Below are 20975 nucleotides of genomic sequence, written 5' to 3' on the forward strand. Positions count from 1 at the left end.
GACATGTTGAATGATGGATTAATGAAGCACAATGAATCTTGGAACACATAACCAAGGGCAAATGCCTGAAAATTCGATTTCACGTAGTTTTGAGATGCTAAATTAACTTGTGTCCCTTGTGTCCACCTCAAAGGAATCCTGAAATTTGCAAAAAGTATTGTAGTTTACACCCAAAAAGAAGATATGTAACTAGAAAACAAGGAAGTGTCAGCAACGACATTGAATAAAGTTTGGTCCTGTGGCAAGAAGTAGGAAGGAGGCTGTGAATACAACAATTCATTAGCTGGGACCAGATCATTCTTCACTTCATGAGGCCTCAGGCATCAACTCTTGAGCACATTCTTTGCCAGGTTTTGCTCACTTGCAATGTTTCCTTTGGATTGTCATATCCCCTTCAATTAGATAAAATGTAGGAGTTCTCATCTCCATGCATACTGTTACAACATCATAAAGGTGTTTTGTCTTTGTAGATCACAACATCCCCTATTTTATTCTTGCAAATAGCAGATACAAGGTTGGAGAATCAGGAGTGAAGTCTCAAAGGAGAGATGGGTCAGATGTTGCCTGACCTGTTTTTCTGCCACCTTCTTTTTTGTTCCAGATTCCTGCATCTGTAGACTCTTGAGTTTTCAACTTTTCTCATTTAATCCATGTAAATCAACTATACAAGCCACATTGGATTAGCAACCCCCATCCCTGTTGCATACATTACAATTCCTCTCTGAGAAAGATTGTGAATATTATTCATCTCATGTGAACACACTCGAGCAAAATCTTGAATGCCACTGTACACTGATTGATGCTTTCTTATTAAAAATTATAGCCTCGCTAATGTCAATTGCACAATTGTGAAATTGACATGCAATGGCTGCCATACTATCCTGGCACTGATTGCTTTTGACTTCCAATGCAAAATTAATAATAACAACCTTATCCCTCTGTTGTACAATATTTATGGCCACCTCTGAAAGAAATCATATGAGGGAGGGTGCATGTCAAGATGAGGTATCTTTTTCATATTGTTCCCTCGTTGCACAAGAGATTGAAAGCAATAGGTTTAGGTGAAAGAGCAGCAGCAAAATGTGAGGACGTCGTTGTGTATCTTGAACTAGACCATTGGTACAATGATTTCCATAGACTTCATTTAGAATGTCTTGAATGTTTTCTCGTTGCTAAATAGTCATGAGCCTCATAGCCTTGAAATGGTTCTTCTTTTCTCCTCCAATCTGGGGTTAAAGCAAAAAGTAATCAAATTCATATTGAGCAAATTTAATCAGATTGGTAACCAAATTTCTATGTGAATCAGTCCAAGTTACTTAAAATGTAATAAATGGGAACAAGTCTAAAAGAACAAACAAAACATTGTCAAAACTATTAGCCAAAAATTAAAGCTATGGAATAGATTTGACCATGATGGGCATGAAGTTCTAAAAGAGGAGCATGCTGAATAAGATTAAGCATACAAGAACATAATGTACATATTGTCAGGGAAAAGCTTCTGTAATCATTGCATTCCAACAGAAACATTAAGAAAAACAAAGAGCCATTTCCGTATTCCTCCTTCTCATCTGCCAAGTCAATAAAACAGTGATTGTTCGATTTAGCAGAGTCAAGATCAAAAAATCAAATCTTGCTGGCAATTACAGATAATTGCAATCAGATCTGCCAGCATTAGCTGTCAAAACTGCAGCAATTCTCAGATCTAGTCACATGTGTTGGTGGCAGAGTTAGTGTAAACAGTTATCAGAACACTATTACAGCAACATGAGTTTGAGCCCACCACTGTCTGTAAGGAGTTTGCATGTACTCCCCTTGATATCATAGGTTTCCTCCAGGTGCTCTGATTTCCTCCCACATTCCAAAGACATATGGGGTTAGTAGGTTAATAGGTTGTATGGGTGTATTTAAGCAGCATGGACTCATGGGTCAGAAGGGCCTGTAATTATGTTGATGGTCTAAGTTTTTTTTTAAATGTGGGCCACAAGGAGCCAAGCTGAGAAGCCCAGTCTTACAGGACTTGCTCACCGTCATGTTAAAGAATTGTCATGTGACTTATAACTTTGGCCTCTCATTCCCCCATAAATTTCAATTGGGATGGTAGAACAAATGGTCAAGAGCAAAGATGAAAATGTTCTTAAAATTATTTTGGTTTAATTTATTCCTGTTAATTATTTTATGCTTTTATTGTTTGCAGCTGATTTTTAATTATTTAAACATGCAATTTGCTTACATCATAAATGTTTAAGAGAGACTGAACTGAAGTGCACAGTTAGGAAGGATCTTGGTAGAGTGAACATGAAGGCCTGGGATAGGTTCCATCAGGCTCTGGGGACTTATCCCCTTTATTGCTTCTCAACATCTACTCCTCCTTAATGCTGTTGAATATCAATACAATTCTCCCTATTCTCACCTTTGTCTTTCTACTTGGTGAATACTAACCTAATGCAATGTATTCATTATGCTCCTCTCCCTGTTTTTCTGGTTTCATGCATAGTTTTCCTCTGCTGGCCTCAAGTGAACCTCCTATCCTTTTCCTAGCTATCATCTTGGACCTTTTTCTTTGGCTTGGCTTCGCGGACGAAGATTTATGGAGGGGGTAAAAAGTCCACGTCAGCTGCAGGCTCGTTTGTGGCTGACCAGTCCGATGCGGGACAGGCAGACACGATTGCAGCGGTTGCAAGGGAAAATTGGTTGGTTGGGGTTGGGTGTTGGGTTTTTCCTCCTTTGCCTTTTGTCAGTGAGGTGGGCTCTGCGGTCTTCTTCAAAGGAGGCTGCTGCCCGCCAAACTGTGAGGCGCCAAGATGCACGGTTTGAGGCGTTATCAGCCCACTGGCGGTGGTCAATGTGGCAGGCACCAAGAGATTTCTTTAGGCAGTCCTTGTACCTTTTCTTTGGTGCACCTCTGTCACGGTGGCCAGTGGAGAGCTCGCCATATAATACGATCTTGGGAAGGCGATGGTCCTCCATTCTGGAGACGTGACCCATCCAGCGCAGCTGGATCTTCAGCAGCGTGGACTCGATGCTGTCGACCTCTGCCATCTCGAGTACCTCGACGTTAGGGGTGTGAGCGCTCCAATGGATGTTGAGGATGGAGCGGAGACAACGCTGGTGGAAGCGTTCTAGGAGCCGTAGGTGGTGCCGGTAGAGGACCCATGATTCGGAGCCGAACAGGAGTGTGGGTATGACAACGGCTCTGTATACGCTTATCTTTGTGAGGTTTTTCAGTTGGTTGTTTTTCCAGACTCTTTTGTGTAGTCTTCCAAAGGCGCTATTTGCCTTGGCGAGTCTGTTGTCTATCTCATTGTCGATCCTTGCATCTGATGAAATGGTGCAGCCGAGATAGGTAAACTGGTTGACCGTTTTGAGTTTTGTGTGCCCGATGGAGATCTTGGACCTAACATATGTATAAAATACCTTGCAATTCTTCTTAATGCTACTTGCTGATAACATTTAATAGCCCATTTTAGACCTAGTTCCTTGTTTAAATTATTTCTGCTTTCTTTATATTTCTCAAGGGTATCAGCTTCCTCAACTTTTCTTACATTTCCTACTTCATTTTGACTAAACCGACAATATCTGTTGTCATCCAGATTTCCTGATACTTGCCATCCTTATATTTCATCCTCATCAGAACTGTAACCAAGCCTGCCTTTAAAAGACCAATCAGCCTCTTCCAATCTACTCTCCCCAAATTCCAAAGATTCACCATTCTCTGAGTTAAAAAAAAACTCCTCTTCATCTTTGTTCTAAAGGGACATTTGGATATTCTGACCCTGTCACCTCTGTCCAGACTCCACCACTATGGGAAACATATCCACTCCATGTCCACTCTCTCCAGGCCTTTCAATCCAGAACCATGAACAGACCTTCCCAGGTGAGGCAGAACTTTTTTATGGTCATGCTCCTACCTAATCAATTGCATTCAGTGTACCCAGGTAGCCTCCTTTACATCAGTGAAACCAAATATAGATTGTGTGACCACTTCATCAGTTGCCTACTATCTAAACTTGACCATTTTAATTCTCCCAACCATGTCTACAACAACATATTTGCTCTTAGGCTCATCCATTGTCAGGGTGAGCCTAAGTGTAAACTTTAAGAATAACACATCATATTCCTCCTCGACATCCTTAAACCTATCTTTATGTAACACAACCCTGATCTTATTCCATCATCTCCATCTCTTCTTTACCTATTCCTCTAAAAAAAATGTTCTTCCTCTCTAACTTTTCTTCCTTCCCCTCCACCCTCCCTTTTCCTAATGGTTTCTCCCTCTATCTGTTTCTTTACCTCTCACACTTTCTGCCCTATCATCTCTGGGACCCTCTCCCTTAACATATATAATGTCACCACCTTCCCTCTAGACCAGGGGTGTCAAACTCAAATTCACGGAGGGCCAAAATTAAAAACTTGGCCTAAGTCGAGGGCCGAACTAAATATTTATTGAAAATTTTCAACAACATCTGCATGTTTTCTCTTCTTTCAACATATGTAATGTTAAACTTTTTCTTATTAAAATAGATGTTTCATAATAGTTTTGGATAAACTCTTTCCAGAAGCATTAGCAAATGAGAAATAAAATATTCAATAAATAATATTTCTCTATGGAGGATTTGTCAAATATTGCTAGTGTGCTGTCGAATAGTAAAATCTGAGGGCTATTGAGAATGTGGGAGAATAACATGATTCCTGAAACAATCAAATAGGTGACTGATTGTGGGCATGAACTCTAGCAGGGTTATTTGCCATGCCCTTTTTCCATTGGTACAGATATCCTTTGATTTACACACTTTTCAAGTTTTATGCCTAATGAGCTTGTATCCAGGTTGAGGACCATTTTTAACCAGGAATATATTTATCACTGTGACATGAAACTATTGGAAGATCATTTTATCCTGAGATTAAAGTTCATAATCCTTACTCAGGCCTGTGTGCGGGTGGGCGGGGTTTGCGGGCGATCGGGTTGGACAACGACAGTGCGGGAGCATCGGCTCTCGCTGCAGGGCGGCATCTCGGCGGATCAGCGGCCCCGTCACCGTGAGTCGCGGATCGGCCTGCGGCAGGGAGGGGGAGTAGGCAACGGTCCTGGCGAGGTCAGGCCCGAGGCCTCCGGTTCCGGGTGCTGGGAAGCGGCCTTGGCTTCCCCTGACACCGGCCAGGCCCAAAACCAGAGTCCACGGTGAGACCCTGCAACGTAAACAGAGGAGGTTGGGGCGATTAGCAGGCTGATGCCAATGCATTCTGGGATTTGTTGAATTACTGTGCATGCGCTATACTGGCGGGGCGGCCAGCAGGCCACCTCTAATACATTTTTGAAATGATCTTGCGGGCCAAATATAATTATATCGCGGGCCAAATTTGGCCCGCGGGCCAGAGTTTGACATGTGTGCTCTAGACTAAAGGGTTTCAACCTGAAATGTTGACTGACTATTTCACCCCATGGATAACTGTCTGACCTGCTGCGTTCCTCTAGCAACTCCTTGTCTACTCAGTAGTCAGTGTCCCTCTGAAATCCTCATCACTTCTGTGGCTGTTAGTATGTCAAATGTCCCCTTTGGGGATGGATACATTTTTTTAAATAACAAGGAAGAAATCCCACTGAATAAGAGCAGCTACTGCTGAGACAAAAGAGTAGGGTTAAGTGAAGGAAACTCTGATGTTCCCATTTTAACTTGTATTAAGCAGCTTGGATACTGAAAGTTGATGGCCAGAAATCGGGCCAACACATCAATGTCTAACAAAAACTGGATAAAGGACCAACCAGTGACTGTCCAGTTTCCCCTCTTTTTTTTTTAAACCCAAAAACTTTATTTAAAACTATAGTATTACAAGACACAAAACACACACTGAGCTAAAACTAAAAACCACCATTGACATATGGCAAAAAAAAATCTCTCTATTACACAGTATTTCACATCAAATCAAACACAATATTCATCATCAACCACAGTCACGATCCCCTAGGGGATCACTATTCCTGGAACTCGCCCACCGTCCCCTCGGACACCACATGTTCCTGCTCCAACACCACATGGGTCTGCATGTAACCCCGAAAGGGGGAAGGCAGTCAGCTCACCCCATACCCTAAACCATCAACTGCCTCAGTCCGTGAATAGCCAGTTTCCCCAAGACCAACAGCAACCCCACAAAGAGATCTTCCAAATGCCCAGCTCCCCCTCCCCTGCAACGGATGGCCATAGCTTAGGAGCGTGGGGCTGAAATGCAGCCAGAACTTGAGGAGCAGGCCCTTCAGGTAGGCAAAGTGGGACTGCAACCTCATTCACTCCACAAAGATATGCCACACCATCTCCACCCGGCCGCAAAAGTGATAGCGGCCAGAGTGTCGGTGAACTGACTCAAGAAGTGGTTACACAGCACCGCTAAGTGCAACACTCTCCACCCCAGGTCCCCGGCATAAAGGGGGAGGATTCCTGCATACAGAAACCTCCTCTAGGCCCCTCCCTCACTGCCAGGCATCCAGTTTTCCCCACAAAGCATAAAACAAGACATCTTCAACCACATTTACAAGGGACACAGAAAGTTTATTAAATAAACACAGACCCTCCTTATAACATGTGCCAGATGTTGCAAATAGTGAGCAATATGACAAACTCCTGCTCTGAAACTGCACATCATGAAAGGTCTGGAACAACCCACTGAGCTGACATCCCATGAAAGGACTGGAACAACCCACTGAGCTGACACCCCATGAAAGGACTGGAACAACCCACTGAGCTGACACCCCATGAAAGGACTGGAACAACCCACTGAGCTGACACCCCATGAAAGGACTGGAACAACCCACTGAGCTGACACCCCATGAAAGGACTGGAACAACCCACTGAGCTGACACCCCATGAAAGGACTGGAACAACCCACTTAGCTGAGACCCCATGAAAGGACTGGAACAACCCACTTAGATGACACCCCATGAAAGGACTGGAACAACACACTGAGCTGACACCCCATGAAAGGTCTGGAACAACCCACTGAGCTGACACCCCATGAAAGGACTGGAACAACCCACTGAGCTGACACCCCATGAAAGGACTGGAACAACCCACTGAGCTGACACCCCATGAAAGGACTGGAACAACCCACTTAGCTGAGACCCCATGAAAGGACTGGAACAACCCACTTAGCTGACACCCCATGAAAGGACTGGAACAACCCACTGAGCTGACATCCCATGAAAGGACTGGGACAACCCACTGAGCTGACAACCCATGAAAGGACTGGAACAACCCACTGAGCTGACACCCCATTAAAGGACTGGAACAACCCACTGAGCTGACACCCCATGAAAGGACTGGAACTACCCACTGAGCTGACACCCCATGAAAGGACTGGAACAACCCACTTAGCTGACACCCCATGAAAGGACTGGAACAACCCACTGAGCTGACACCCCATGAAAGGTCTGGAACAACCCACTGAGCTGACACCCCATGAAAGGACTGGAACAACCCACTGAGCTGACACACCATGAAAGGACTGGAACAACCCACTGAGCTGACACCCCATGAAAGGATTGGAACAACCCACTGAGCTGACACCCCATGAAAGGACTGGAACAACCGACTGAGCTGACATCCCATGAAAGGACTGGGACAACCCACTGAGCTGACACCCCATGAAAGGACTGGAACAACCAACTTAGCTGACACCCGATGAAAGGACTGGAACAACCCACTGAGCTGACACCCCATGAAAGGACTGGAACAAACCACTGAGCTGACACCCCATGAAAGGACTGGAACAACCCACTGAGCTAACACCCCATGAAAGGACTGGAACAACCCACTGAGCTGACACCCCATGAAAGGACTGGAACAACCCACTGAGCTGACACCCCATGAAAGGACTGGAACAATCCACTGAGCTGACACCCCATGAAAGGACTGGAACAACCCACTGAGCTGACACCCCATGAAAGAACTGGAACAATCCACTTAGCTGACACCCCATGAAAGGACTGGAACAACCCACTGAGCTGACATCCCATGAAAGGACTGGAACAACCCACTAGCTGACACCCCATGAAAGTACTGGAACAACCCACTGAGCTGACACCCCATGAAAGAACTGGAACAACCCACTTAGCTGACACCCCATGAAAGGACTGGAACAACCCACTGAGCTGACACCCCATGAAAGAACTGGAACAACCCACTGAGCTGACACCCCATGAAAGGACTGGAACAACCCACTGAGCTGACACCCCATGAAAGAACTGGAACAACCCACTGAGCTGACACCCCATGAAAGAACTGGAACAACCCACTTAGCTGACACCCCATGAAAGGACTGGAACAACCCACTGAGCTGACACCCCATGAAAGAACTGGAACAACACACTGAGCTGACACCCCATGAAAGAACTGGAACAACCCACTGAGCTGACACCCCATGAAAGGACTGGAACAACCCACTGAGCTGACACCCCATGAAAGAACTGGAACAACCCACTGAGCTGACACCCCATGAAAGGACTGGAACAACCAACTTAGCTGAAACCCCATGAAAGGACTGGAACAACCCACTGAGCTGACACCCCATGAAAGGACTGGAACAAACCACTTAGCTGACACCCCATGAAAGGACTGGAAGAACCCACTTAGCTGACACCCCATGAAAGGACTGGAAGAACCCACTGAGCTGACACCCCATGAAAGAACTGGAACAACCCACTTAGCTGACACCCCATGAAAGGTCTGGAACAACCCACTGAGCTGACACCCCATGAAAGAACTGGAACAACCCACTGAGCTGACACCCCATGAAAGGACTGGAACAACCCACTGAGCTGACACCCCATGAAAGAACTGGAACAACCCACTGAGCTGACACCCCATGAAAGGACTGGAAGAACCCACTGAGCTGACACCCCATGAAAGAACTGGAACAACCCACTGAGCTGACACCCCATGAAAGGACTGGAACAACCCACTGAGCTGACACCCCATGAAAGAACTGGAACAACCCACTGAGCTGACACCCCATGAAAGGACTGCAACAACCAACTTAGCTGACACCCCATGAAAGAACTGGAACAACCCACTGAGCTGACACCCCATGAAAGGACTGGAACAACCAACTTAGCTGACACCCCATGAAAGGACTGGAACAACCCACTGAGCTGACACCCCATGAAAGGACTGGAACAAACCACTTAGCTGACACCCCATGAAAGGACTGGAACAACCCACTTAGCTGACACCCCATGAAAGGACTGGAACAACCCACTGAGCTGACACCCCATGAAAGAACTGGAACAACCCACTGAGCTGACACCCCATGAAAGGACTGGAACAACCAACTTAGCTGACACCCCATGAAAGGACTGGAACAACCCACTGAGCTGACACCCCATGAAAGGACTGGAACAAACCACTTAGCTGACACCCCATGAAAGGACTGGAAGAACCCACTTAGCTGACACCCCATGAAAGGACTGGAAGAACCCACTTAGCTGACACCCCATGAAAGGACTGGAACAACCCACTGAGCTGACATCCCATGAAAGGACTGGGACAACCCACTGAGCTGACACCCCATGAAAGGACTGGAACAACCCACTGAGCTGACACCCCATGAAAGGACTGGAACAACCCACTGAGCTGACACCCCATGAAAGGACTGGAACTACCCACTGAGCTGACACCCCATGAAAGGACTGGAACAACCCACTTAGCTGACACCCCATGAAAGGACTGGAACAACCCACTGAGCTGACACCCCATGAAAGGTCTGGAACAACCCACTGAGCTGACACCCCATGAAAGGACTGGAACAACCCACTGAGCTGACACCCCATGAAAGGACTGGAACAACCCACTGAGCTGACACACCATGAAAGGACTGGAACAACCCACTGAGCTGACACCCCATGAAAGGACTGGAACAACCCACTGAGCTGACACCCCATGAAAGGACTGGAACAACCGACTGAGCTGACATCCCATGAAAGGACTGGGACAACCCACTGAGCTGACACCCCATGAAAGGACTGGAACAACCAACTTAGCTTACACCCCATGAAAGGACTGGAACAACCCACTGAGCTGACACCCCATGAAAGGACTGGAACAAACCACTGAGCTGACACCCCATGAAAGGACTGGAACAACCCACTGAGCTGACACCCCATGAAAGGACTGAAACAAACCACTGAGCTGACACCTCATGAATGGACTGGAACAACCCACTGAGCTGACACCCCATGAAAGGACTGGAACAACCAACTGAGCTGACACCCCATGAAAGAACTGGAACAACCCACTTAGCTGACACCCCATGAAAGGACTGGAACAACCCACTGAGCTGACATCCCATGAAAGGACTGGAACAACCCACTAGCTGACACCCCATGAAAGTACTGGAACAACCCACTGAGCTGACACCCCATGAAAGAACTGGAACAACCCACTTAGCTGACACCCCATGAGAGGACTGGAACAACCCACTGAGCTGACACCCCATGAAAGAACTGGAACAACCCACTGAGCTGACACCCCATCAAAGGACTGGAACAACCCACTGAGCTGACACCCCATGAAAGAACTGGAACAACCCACTGAGCTGACACCCCATGAAAGAACTGGAACAACCCACTTAGCTGACACCCCATGAAAGGACTGGAACAACCCACTGAGCTGACACCCCATGAAAGGACTGGAACAACCCACTGAGCTGACACCCCATGAAAGGACTGGAACAACCCACTGAGCTGACACCCCATGAAAGAACTGGAACAACCCACTGAGCTGACACCCCATGAAAGGACTGGAACAACCCACTGAGCTGACACCCCATGAAAGGACTGGAACAACCAACTTAGCTGACACCCCATGAAAGGACTGGAACAACCCACTGAGCTGACACCCCATGAAAGGACTGGAACAAACCACTTAGCTGACACCCCATGAAAGGACTGGAAGAACCCACTTAGCTGACACCCCATGAAAGGACTGGAAGAACCCACTGAGCTGACACCCCATGAAAGAACTGGAAGAACCCACTTAGCTGACACCCCATGAAAGGACTGGAACAACCCACTGAGCTGACACCCCATGAAAGAACTGGAACAACCCACTGAGCTGACACCCCATGAAAGGACTGGAACAACCCACTGAGCTGACACCCCATGAAAGAACTGGAACAACCAACTGAGCTGACACCCCATGAAAGGACTGAAACAACCCACTGAGCTGACAACCCATGAAAGAACTGGAACAACCCACTGAGCTGACACCCCATGAAAGGACTGGAACAACCCACTGAGCTGACACCCCATGAAAGAACTGGAACAACCCACTGAGCTGACACCCCATGAAAGGACTGCAACAACCAACTTAGCTGACACCCCATGAAAGAACTGGAACAACCCAATGAGCTGACACCCCATGAAAGGACTGGAACAACCAACTTAGCTGACACCCCATGAAAGGACTGGAACAACCCACTGAGCAGACACCCCATGAAAGGACTGGAACAAACCACTTAGCTGACACCCCATGAAAGGACTGGAACAACCCACTTAGCTGACACCCCATGAAAGGACTGGAACAACCCACTGAGCTGACACCCCATGAAAGAACTGGAACAACCCACTGAGCTGACACCCCATGAAAGGACTGGAACAACCAACTTAGCTGACACCCCATGAAAGGACTGGAACAACCCACTGAGCTGACACCCCATGAAAGGACTGGAACAAACCACTTAGCTGACACCCCATGAAAGGACTGGAAGAACCCACTTAGCTGACACCCCATGAAAGAACTGGAAGAACCCACTTAGCTGACACCCCATGAAAGGACTGGAACAACCCACTGAGCTGACACCCCATGAAAGGAATGGAACAACCCACTGAGCTGACACCCCATGAAAGTACTGGAACAACCCACTGAGCTGACACCCCATGAAAGGACTGGAACAACCCACTGACCTGACACCCCATGAAAGGACTGGATCAACCCACTGAGCTGACATCCCATGAAAGGACTGGGACAACCCACTGAGCTGACACCCCATGAAAGGACTGGAACAACCCACTGAGCTGACACCCCATGAAAGGACTGGAACAACCCACTTAGCTGAGACCCCATGAAAGGACTGGAACAACCCACTGAGCTGACACCCCATGAAAGGACTGGAACAACCCACTGAGCTGACACCCCATGAAAGGACTGGAACAACCAACTTAGCTGTCATCTCATGAAAGGACTGGAACAACCCTCTGAGCTGACAACCCATGAAAGGACTGGAACAACCCACTGAGCTGACACCCCATGAAAGGACTGGAACCACCCACTTAGCTGAGACCCCATGAAAGGACTCGAACAACCCACTGAGCTGACACCCCATGAAAGGACTGGGACAACCCACTGAGCTGACACCCCATGAAAGGACTGGAACAACCCACTGAGCTAACACACCATGAAAGGACTGGAACAACCCACTGAGCTGACACCCCATGAAAGGACTGGAACAACCCACTGAGCTGACACCCCATGAAAGGACTGGAACAACCCACTGAGCTGACACCCCATGAAAGGACTGGAACAACCCACTGAGCTGACACCCCATGAAAGGACTGGAAGAACCCACTTAGCTGACACCCCATGAAAGGACTGGAACAACACACTGAGCTGACACCCCATGAAAGGTCTGGAACAACCCACTGAGCTGACACCCCATGAAAGGACTGGAACAACCCACTGAGCTGACACCCCATGAAAGGACTGGAACAACCCACTGAGCTGACACCCCATAAAAGGACTGGAACAACCCACTTAGCTGAGACCCCATGAAAGGACTGGAACAACCCACTTAGCTGACACCCCATGAAAGGACTGGAACAACCAACTGAGCTGACAACCCATGAAAGGACTGGGACAACCCACTGAGCTGACACCCCATGAAAGGACTGGAACAACCCACTGAGCTGACACCCCATGAAAGGACTGGAACAACCCACTGAGCTGACACCCCATGAAAGGACTGGAACAACCCACTGAGCTGACACCCCATGAAAGGACTGGAACAACCCACTTAGCTGACACCCCATGAAAGGACTGGAACAACCCACTGAGCTGACACCCCATGAAAGGTCTGGAACAACCCACTGAGCTGACACCCCATGAAAGGACTGGAACCACCCACTGAGCTGACACCCCATGAAAGGACTGGAACAACCCACTGAGCTGACACACCATGAAAGGACTGGAACAACCCACTGAGCTGACACCCCATGAAAGGACTGGAACAACCCACTGAGCTGACACCCCATGAAAGGACTGGAACAACCGACTGAGCTGACATCCCATGAAAGGACTGGGACAACCCACTGAGCTGACACCCCATGAAAGGACTGGAACAACCAACTTAGCTGACACCCCATGAAAGGACTGGAACAACCCACTGAGCTGACACCCCATGAAAGGACTGGAACAACCCACTGAGCTGACACCCCATGAAAGAACTGGAACAACCCACTGAGCTGACACCCCATGAAAGAACTGGAACAACCCACTTAGCTGACACCCCATGAAAGGACTGGAACAACCCACTGAGCTGACACCCCATGAAAGGACTGGAAGAACCCACTTAGCTGACACCCCATGAAAGGACTGGAAGAACCCACTTAGCTGACACCCCATGAAAGGACTGGAACAACCCACTAGGCTGACACCCCATGAAAGAACTGGAACAACCCACTGTGCTGACACCCCATGAAAGGACTGGAACAACCAACTTAGCTGACACCCCATGAAAGGACTGGAACAACCCACTGAGCTGACACCCCATGAAAGGACAGAACAAACCACTTAGCTGACACCCCATGAAAGGACTGGAAGAACCCACATAGCTGACACCCCATGAAAGGACTGGAAGAACCCACTTAGCTGACACCCCATGAAAGGACTGGAACAACCCACTGAGCTGACACCCCATGAAAGGACTGGAACAAACCACTTAGCTGACACCCCATGAAAGGACTGGAACAACCCACTTAACTGACACCCCATGAAAGGACTGGAAGAACCCACTTAGCTGACACCCCATGAAAGGTCTGGAAGAACCCACTTAGCTGACACCCCATGAAAGGACTGGAAGAACCCACTTAGCTGACACCCCATGAAAGGACTGGAACAACCCACTGAGCTGACACCCCATGAAAGAACTGGAACAACCCACTGAGCTGACACCCCATGAAAGGACTGGAACAACCAACTTATCTGACACCCCATGAAAGGACTGGAACTTCCCACTGAGCTGACACCCCATGAAAGGACTGGAACAAACCACTTAGCTGACACCCCATGAAAGGACTGGAAGAACCCACTTAGCTGACACCCCATGAAAGGACTGGAAGAACGCACTTAGGTGACACCCCATGAAAGGACTGGAACAACCCACTGAGCTGACACCCCATGAAAGGACAGGAACAAACCACTTAGCTGACACCCCATGAAAGGACTGGAACAACCCACTTAGCTGACACTCCATGAAAGGACTGGAAGAACCCACTTAACTGACACCCCATGAAAGGACTGGAACAACCCACTTAGCTGACACCCCATGAAAGGACTGGAACAACCCACTTAGCTGACACGCCATGAAAGGACTGGAACAACCCACTGAGCTGACACCCCATGAAAGAACTGGAACAACCCACTGAGCTGACACCCCATGAAAGGACTGGAACAACCAACTTAGCTGACACCCCATGAAAGGACTGGAACAACCCACTGAGCTGACACCCCATGAAAGGACAGGAACAAACCACTTAGCTGACACCCCATGAAAGGACTGGAAGAACCCACTTAGCTGACACCCCATGAAAGGACTGGAACAACCCACTTAGCTGACACCCCATGAAAGGACTGGAACAACCCACTGAGCGGACACCCCATGAAAGAACTGGAACAACCCACTGAGCTGACACCCCATGAAAGGACTGGAACAAACCACTTAGCTGACACCCCATGTAAGGACTGGAAGAACCCACTTAGCTGACACCCCATGAAAGGACTGGAAGAACCCACTTAGCTGACACCCCATGAAAGGACTGGAACAAACCACTTAGCTGACACCCCATGAAAGGACTGGAAGAACCCACTTAGCAGACACCCCGTGAAAGGACTGGAACAACCCACTGAGCTGACACCCCATGAAAGGACTGGAAGAACCCACTTAGCTGACACCCCATGAAAGGACTGGAAGAACCCACTTAGCTGACACCCCATGAAATGACTGGAACAAACCACTTAGCTGACACCCCATGAAAGGACTGGAACAAACCACTTAGCTGACACCCCATAAAAGGACTGGAAGAACCCACTTAGCAGACACCCCGTGAAAGGACTGGAACAACCCACTGAGCTGACACCCCATGAAAGGACTGGAACAAACCACTTAGCTGACACCCCATGAAAGGACTGGAAGAACCCACTTAGCTGACACCCCATGAAAGGACTGGAAGAACCCACTTAGCTGACACCCCATGAAATGACTGGAACAAACCACTTAGCTGACACCCCATGAAAGGACTGGAACAAACCACTTAGCTGACACCCCATGAAAGGACTGGAAGAACCCACTTAGCAGACACCCCGTGAAAGGACTGGAACAACCCACTGAGCTGACACCCCATGAAAGGACTGGAACAAACCACTTAGCTGACACCCCATGAAAGGACTGGAAGAACCCACTTAGCTGACACCCCATGAAAGGACTGGAAGAACCCACTTAGCTGACACCCCGTGAAAGGACTGGAACAACCCACTGAGCTGACACCCCATGAAAGGACTGAAACAAACCACTGAGCTGACACCCCATGAAAGGACTGGAACAAACCACTTAGCTGACACCCCATGAAAGGACTGGAAGAACCCACTTAGCTGACACCCCATGAAAGGACTGGAAGAACCCACTTAGCTGACACGCCATGTAAGGACTGGAACAACCCACTGAGCTGACACCCCATGAAAGAACTGGAACAACCCACTGAGCTGACACCCCATGAAAGGACTGGAACAACCAACTTAGCTGACACCCCATGAAAGGACTGGAACAACCCACTGAGCTGACACCCCATGAAAGGACAGGAACAAACCACTTAGCTGACACCCCATGAAAGGACTGGAAGAACCCACTTAGCTGACACCCCATGAAAGGACTGGAACAACCCACTGAGCTGACACCCCATGAAAGGACTGGAACAAACCACTTAGCTGACACCCCATGAAAGGACTGGAAGAACCCACTTAGCTGACACCACAAAAAAGGACTGGAAGAACCCACTTAGCTGACACCCCATGAAATGACTTGAACAAACCACTTAGCTGACACCCCATGAAAGGACTGGAACAAACCATTTAGCTGACACCCCATGAAAGGACTGGAACAAACCACTTAGCTGACACCCCATGAAAGGACTGGAACAAACCACTTAGCTGACACCCCATGAAAGGACTGGAAGAACCCACTTAGCAGACACCCCGTGAAAGGACTGGAACAACCCACTGAGCTGACACCCCATGAAAGGACTGGAACAAACCACTTAGCTGACACCCCATGAAAGGACTGGAAGAACCCACTTAGCTGACACCCCATGAAAGGACTGGAAGAACCCACTTAGCAGACACCCCGTGAAAGGACTGGAACAACCCACTGAGCTGACAACCCATGAAAGGACTGGAACAAACCACTTAGCTGACACCCCATGAAAGGACTGGAACAAACCACTTAGCTGACACCCCATGAAAGGACTGGAACAACCCACTTAGCTGACACCCCATGAAAGGACTGGAAGAACCCACTAAACTGACACCCCATGAAAGGACTGGAACAACCCACTTAGCTGACACCCCATGAAAGGACTGGAAGAACCCACTTAGCTGACACCCCATGAAAGGACTGGAACAACCCACTGAGCTGACACCCCATGAAAGAACTGGAACAACCCACTGAGCTGACACCCCATGAAAGGACTGGAACAACCAACTTAGCTGACACCCCATGAAAGGACTGGAACAACCCACTGAGCTGACACCCCATGAAAGGACTGGAACAAACCACTTAGCTGACACCCCATGAAAGGACTGGAAGAACCCACTTAGCTGACACCCCATGAAAGGACTGGAAGAACCCACTTAGCTGAGACACCATGAAAGGAATGGAAGAACCCACTGAGCTGACACCCCATGAAAGGACTGGAACAAACCACTTAGCTGACACCCCATGAAAGGACTGGAAGAACCCACTTAGCTGACACCCCATGAAAGGACTGGAAGAACCCACTTAGCTGACACCCCATGAAAGGACTGGAAGAACCCACTTAGCTGACACCCCATGAAAGGACTGGAAGAACCCACTTAGCTGACACCCCATGAAAGGACTGGAACTACCAACTTAGCTGACACCCCATGAAAGGACTGGAACAACCCACTGAGCTGACACCCCATGAAAGGACTGGAACAAACCACTTAGCTGACACCCCATGAAAGGACTGGAAGAACCCACTTAGCTGACACCCCATGAAAGGACTGGAAGAACCCACTTAGCTGAGACCCCATGAAAGGACTGGAAGAACCCACTGAGCTGACACCCCATGAAAGGACTGGAACAAGCCACTTAGCTGACACCCCATGAAAGGACTGGAAGAACCCACTTAGCTGACACCCCATGAAAGGACTGGAAGAACCCACTTAGCTGACACACCCCTGGCTTCAACCCATGTTTGTTTTGTGCCATTGCTTGTTCTAGTTTGCTGAAAAAATAGCCACCTTGATGATGCATATTTACTTCACAAAATTACTTTTACTCCATTGCAGTATAGTCATTTTGATATCTGTCAATACTCTGCAAGGAGTACTCACAAAGATAAGCGTATACAGAGCCGTTGTCATACCCACACTCCTGTTCGGCTCCGAATCATGGGTCCTCTACCGGCACCACCTACGGCTCCTAGAACGCTTCCACCAGCGTTGTCTCCGCTCCATCCTCAACATCCATTGGAGCGCTTACTCCCCTAACGTCGAAGTACTCGAGATGGCAGAGGTCAACAGCATCGAGTCCACGCTGCTGAAGATCCAGCTGCGCTGGATGGGTCACGTCTCCAGAATGGAGGACCATCGCCTTCCCAAGATCGTGTTATATGGCGAGCTCTCCACTGGCCACCGTGACAGAGGTGCACCAAAGAAAAGGTACAAGGACTGCCTAAAGAAATCTCTTGGTGCCTGCCACATTGACCACCGCCAGTGGGCTGATATCGCCTCAAACCGTGCATTTTGGCGCCTCACAGTTTGGCGGGCAGCAACCTCCTTTGAAGAAGACCGCAGAGCCCACCTCACTGACAAAAGGCAAAGGAGGAAAAACCCAACACCCAACCCCAACCAACCAATTTTCCCCTGCAACCGCTGCAATCGTGTCTGCCTGTCCCGCATCGGACTTGTCAGCCACAAACGAGCCTGCAGCTGACGTGGACTTTTTACCCCCTCCATAAATCTTCGTCCGCGAAGCCAAGCCAAAGAAGAAGAATACTCTGCACTAATTGTGCTTCGAAAATAGCTATCGAATAATTGTTCTCATTAGCACTCAACTCATGTCATGCATGTCACCTGTGATGTTGCTTTTCGTTCACTTATATATTATCAAGTTTCATAGAATTATATTGTCTGTCAACCCAGTCTTTTCATGTTAAATCTATAGGAAAACTCCAAAAAGCAAAACACTTCAACTTAAGCACTGCACACCGCTGGTTTCACAGGGGCAAGAAATAACTTCAATTATAAAAGGAAATGTTGCAAGCCTGATCTTGTTAACAACCTTAAAAATGTCAACAGCAAATGTTCAAAGAAGCAGCAAATGTTGCACAAAATCTTTAAATGTCATATTGAATAAATGTCAACATATAATATCACCCTTTATAAATGCCATAGGCCTTTTGACAAAGTCAAGGACCCATTTTTTCTTGACAAGTAAACAAGGTGAATTAATTTCTCAGCCATTGAAGATTTCAAAAAAAAATATTAAAGTGGTCTTTTAAGCCCAGCTTCAGTTAACAGTTTACAAGGCTGGACACCAACAATAGTCATATTTTAAAGAAAACATTTGAATGTGGCTATGTGTATCATACACTCTGAATATCGTAATGTTTAAAATGAAATATTCCAAGTTGTACCTAGGGTTTTATGACATAAAATGTGCACATGACCTGGTGCAAAGAGAGGAGAGGATGAAGAGGTCAGATTTGGATCATAAAATACAATGCAAGTACAATGCAAGTACACAAAATGTACAATTACAAAAGTTGTCGTAAAAATACAATGCTGGAGAAACTCAGCAGGTCAAACAGTGTTCTTTATATAGCAAAGGTAAAAATACATAACCAAAGTATGGAAAAATGTCGGCAGGCGTCCGAATAAAAGAGTTGAGGAGGAGACATAGTGTAGCGCGAATAAATGTGCTCACGACTGGAGGGAGAACAGATGCTTTTATTAGATTATAACTATGGGTAGGGTTTCACAGTAGTCTTCAGAGGTTCTGGGTTTAGGCAAGAAAGCAGATGGGGGGCAGAGCCAGGAGGCAGGGCCAGCCATCAGCACAACACACTACCAGTGAATCCAGTTCACTGCATTCACCCTACCCCTTCCTGTAGAATTTAGAGTCTGTGAATGAATACAGAGAACATTGGTTCTGAAAAAAAAGTTGAAAAATATGCAGTTTTTTGCAAATTTACAGATTTAAGCAGTCCGTGGGGCTGGAGAACCTGGTGGAGTGCCATAGCACCGGGGGGGGGGGGCTTGGACTCCTTGGGTCTCCTGGTCCCCTTGGAGGAAGGAGAGGTGGACTGGATCTCTGGCTCGATGGAGGAGTGGGGTGCACTTTCCTCTCGAACTGGATCCCCTGAGGCCTTGACTGGGGTTGGTGAGAATGAGCTCCATGGGTCGCAGGGCACCTGAGGCAATAGACCCTCTGTTCCGGTGGGTGGCAGGTTCCTGATAGTGACGGTATCCTCCCTGCCATCTAAGTACTCCACACAGGCGTATGTGGGATTGGTGTGGAGCAGTTTCACCCTTTCCATCAGGGAGTTGGACTTGCTTCTCCTCACACGCTTCCTAAGAAAGACTAGACCAGGAGTGGTGAGCCAGACTGGGAGTATGGTTCCCAATGCCGACCTTCTTTCAAAATTAAATAAGAGCTCGTGAGGAGGAGCGTTGGTCATAGTACATAGTAGCGACCAGATGGAATGGAGCGCCATAGGGAGGACTTCCTGCCAGTATGAGTCTGGAAGGCCTTCAGGGCCAGTTTGACAGCCTTCCAGATCATAGCATTCTCCTTTTCAACCTGCCCGTTCCCTCAGGGGTTGTTAACTATTAGTCCTGCTGGATGCGATGCCCCTTGCCAGCAGGTACTGACGTAGTTCTTCACTCATAAAGGATGACCCCCTGTCACTATGAATATAGCTGGGATACCCAAACAGGGTGAAAATGGAACCTAGAGCTTTTATGCTGATGAATTGAATGTGTCTGGACATGGACTGATGAACAGGAAGTGGGAGTACTCATCTATGATACAAAGGAAGAAAGTGTTTCCGTTCGTGGAGGGGCGAGGTGCCTTAAAGTTGACACTGAGCCATTTGAAGGGCCTGGATGATTTAATCCGCGCAGAGCTAGCTACATCCAAAGTGCCGCTTTCCACTTGGAAAGGTAAATTCTCGTCCACTACGTGCATGCCGGCTTTTGTAATGCTATTTTGGAGGTAGTTAAACACTGTTTGGGCTTCAGCCGAGAGGGAGAAATTAGTGGTTTTTAAGAGAGAGCGAACCTTATCAGCGTATTGAGCTATTCACTGGGCATTATATGAGAAAACCCCAGGCAACTCTTCAAAGCCTTTGTGGTCCTGGGAATGGGGAGCTCTAACGGGGGCACATCCTATCGGGATCGAGGCTAATGATGCCATTC

General features: G+C 48.0%; 1 long non-coding RNA gene across 1 annotated transcript in view; it reads right to left on the reverse strand.

Annotated features, from left to right (window-relative positions):
* Positions 1 to 930: 930 nt before the first annotated feature.
* Positions 931 to 20975, reverse strand: part of LOC138756106 (uncharacterized) — a 56023-nt gene continuing 35978 nt past the window's right edge. The window contains exon 2 of the long non-coding RNA XR_011352750.1: positions 931 to 1226. This is a non-coding gene — a long non-coding RNA (uncharacterized lncRNA). The remainder of the gene's footprint in view (positions 1227 to 20975) is intronic.

Source organism: Narcine bancroftii, chromosome 3, assembly GCF_036971445.1.
Source record: "Narcine bancroftii isolate sNarBan1 chromosome 3, sNarBan1.hap1, whole genome shotgun sequence".
NCBI lineage: Eukaryota > Metazoa > Chordata > Chondrichthyes > Torpediniformes > Narcinidae > Narcine > Narcine bancroftii.